A 3,288-nucleotide genomic window follows, 5' to 3' on the forward strand; every position below is an offset into this window, starting at 1 on the left:
GTTGCAACAGTAATAACATAAGCAGTAACAAAGAAACTTCAGAACTTCAGAACATCAGAACTAACCCTTTAATCTCATGTACAGTACCTGAACCCAAGACATAATAAATATGTTAATAAAGACAAACCGAGTGTCAGCAAATTCCTGCCAAGCCTTTTCTTATCAGCCCAATAATTCAAGGGACAAGGTTGGCTTTGTCTGTACGAACCAATCTGAAAGGATCTCTCATATCATGTCATCTCTAAGGAAATTAAACCAACCTTAACTCAATCTGTTAGTGAGTCAGACAGACAGACAGACAGTCATACTGAAATGGCGCAGCAGGGAGTTCAACTGGATCAGGAACAGTTCTGCTGTTCTATCTGTCTGTATCTACTGAAGGATCCTGTGACTGTTCCCTGTGGACACAGCTACTGCAGGAGGTGTATCGAGAGATACTGGAACCAGGATGATCAGAGAGGGAGGTTCAGCTGTCCACAGTGCAGACACACATTCACCCCAATACCTGTTCTGAAGAAAAACACCATGTTGGTTGAGGTGGTGGAGAGCCTGAAGAAAACAGGTTAGAGACCGTGAGACCAGTTCTCTTGTACTGTAAATACAGCTGTCTGTCTGTCTGTCTGTCTGTCTGTCTGTCTGTCTGTCTGATATTATAAAACAATAAAGAGATGAAACATCTCTTTATTTTATACAAGAATATAAAAAGGTGGCAGGCTATTTTGAGAGGAAACAAAGTTAGTCCAACACAGATTGGTGGTATGGCAGATAGACGGTAAAAAAAACAATAGTTATCAGGCAGTCGAGACATGCTGGCTCCTATTAGGCTACCAAATGTGAGGGTACAGGCACATACAAATTAAATCATTTATCAGATTGATAAATGCATGTATCAATCTATCAACAGGACTCCAAGCTGCTCATCCTGCTCACTGCTACGCTGGACCTGGAGATGTGGCCTGTGATTTCTGCGCTGGGAGGAGATTGAAAGCTATGAAGACTTGTCTTCAGTGTCTGGTCTCTTACATTTGTGACACTAATCTCCAGCCTCACTATCAGTCTCCTGCCTTTAAGAAACACAAGCTGGTCAAAGCCTCCGGCGAGCTTCAGGAGAACATCTGCTCTCGCCACAACAGGGTGAGTGAGCTTTTCTTTCGCACGGATCAACAGTGTATCTGTTCTCTGTGCTCCGTGGACGAACACAAAGGTCATGACACGATCTCAGCTGCAGCAGAACGGACTGAGAGACAGAAAGAGCTCGGTACGAGTCAGCAGAAAATGCAGCACAGAATCCAGGAGAGAGAGAAAGACATGAAGGTGCTTCACCAGGAGGTGGAGTCCATTAATCACGGTGCTGACAGAGCAGTGGAGGACAGTGACACCATCTTTACTGAGCTCATCTCTTCCATGGAGAGAAGATGATCTGAGGTGAGGGAGCTGATCCAAGACCAGCAGAAACGTGAACTGAGTCGTGCTGAAGAACTGAGGAGGCGTGTGGAGCAGGAGGTCACTGAACTGAGGAGGAGACATTCTGAGCTGGAGCAGCTCTCACTCACAGAGACAGTGAACAGAGTGGATGTTTCACTGTCAACACCACCAGAACCCAAGACCAGAGCTGAATTCTTACAATATGCATGTCCAATCACACTGGATCCAAACACAGCACATCAACTACTGTCTCTGTCTAAAGGGAACAGAAAAGTAAAACTGATGGACAAACCACAATCTTATCCTGATCACCCAGAGAGATTCACTGGAATGAGAGGGTCTGGCTGGACGCTGTTACTGGGAGGTAGAGTGGAGTGGACGCTGGGCTTTTATAGCAGTCTCAGATAAAGATATCAGCAGAACAGGGTTTGGTGATGAATGTAGATTTGGCTACAATGATAAATCATGGTCTTTGCAGTGTACGTGCACGTTCATTCACAGGGGTATTTATACTCGCATCTCAGGCCATGTGTCCTCCAGAGTGCAGGTACTCTGTCCTATGTCTGACACCATGACTCTCCTCCACACAGTCCACACCACATTCACACACAACCTCCATGCTGGATTTGAGCTTTGTTTATCACCTGAAGACACTGCTGAGTTGTGTGACCTCAAGTAGACCACACTTGTGTTTTGTCTCTCGTGTCACGAGTGGAGCATAATTTCATTATAATGGTCCTTGTTTTTCTCTCAGCCTGAGCTTAGTAGATCAGCTATTTTGCTCTGCGTCTTAAAGTGGTTAATAATCTGTTTTTAATATACACACTCTTGCCAACATTTGTCTTGTTTTGATGCAATCATCAATTTATGTATTTGATATATTCCATGTGAAATATTGATATAATTGCTTTCCAGATGTTTTATTCTAATTAATTTTAATGTCATAAAGTGTAACTAAACATGATATTAGTATAATACATTTGATTAATAGTGTGTATATTACTGTTTCATGAGAGCACTAAATGTCTTTGTATCTGTCACTGGACACTGGAATACAACAGAGAGGTGTTGTGTGCTTGTAGATCGGCTATTTAAAAAACTTTCTTAGTCAATATAAACTATTTGGCCAATGTTATAGTTTGTTGATTACCTTTGACTCAGTAATGGACCTATGCCCACTTTAGAAACGGGCAGATATGGCCTGTATGCACTCGCGTGTATGAGTTTGGACCAGATGGCGTCAAAAGACGATCTCTGCGGTAAATGAGTTCAAATGATGTTTGGTCTGGCACAGTCAGAGCACAGCACACTGCGCTATCTTACAGTCAGGACACAGCACACTGCTATCTTGTTCAGACTAGTCAAAGACTACTTAAAACTCTCATATTGCAACAGACTAGCATTTTTTTATCTGCACGAAGCCAGTCTGCCGACGAAACATTATTTTCCCCCATGCAAATTGCAGAACTTTCGCAGCCAGTAGAGCTGGTGTTGCCAGGTCTGATTATTATAAGCGACTTTGGGCTAGTTGTCCTGTAACATAGCTTAATATTCATAGTTGCCCGTTGCTTTATAGTTTGGGCTTATTTCTGAAGTGTATTTGCTTATTTGGGCTTGCTTTCATGATTCTTTAAAAAAAATAGCTGATGTCATAGGGCTCAAGTAGTGAAACTGGTTGCTTCTTTTGGATTTGTTGTTTTCATAGACCTGGTCGCTTGTTTCACTCACAGAATCTGGCAACATGGAGCTTCACACCAAAACAAACAAAGATAGCATTATTTTCGCTAGAGAATATGGTATCTATAGTTCACACACTACACCAGTAGTCAGCCCTGAAACATGACGAGTACTAGAAAAAGTGCC

At 42.6% G+C, this 3,288-nt stretch overlaps 1 pseudogene across 1 annotated transcript; it reads left to right on the plus strand.

Moving 5' to 3' along the window:
• Positions 1 to 312: 312 nt before the first annotated feature.
• On the plus strand, positions 313 to 2,104 carry LOC306936309 (E3 ubiquitin/ISG15 ligase TRIM25-like; annotated as a pseudogene). Its single transcript has 2 exons — positions 313 to 562; positions 905 to 2,104. The product of its transcript is annotated as an E3 ubiquitin/ISG15 ligase TRIM25-like (transcript).
• The last annotated feature ends 1,184 nt before the right edge of the window (positions 2,105 to 3,288 follow it).

This window comes from Electrona antarctica (assembly GCF_951216825.1).
Source record: "Electrona antarctica genome assembly, chromosome: 14".
In the NCBI taxonomy this organism is placed as follows: domain Eukaryota; kingdom Metazoa; phylum Chordata; class Actinopteri; order Myctophiformes; family Myctophidae; genus Electrona; species Electrona antarctica.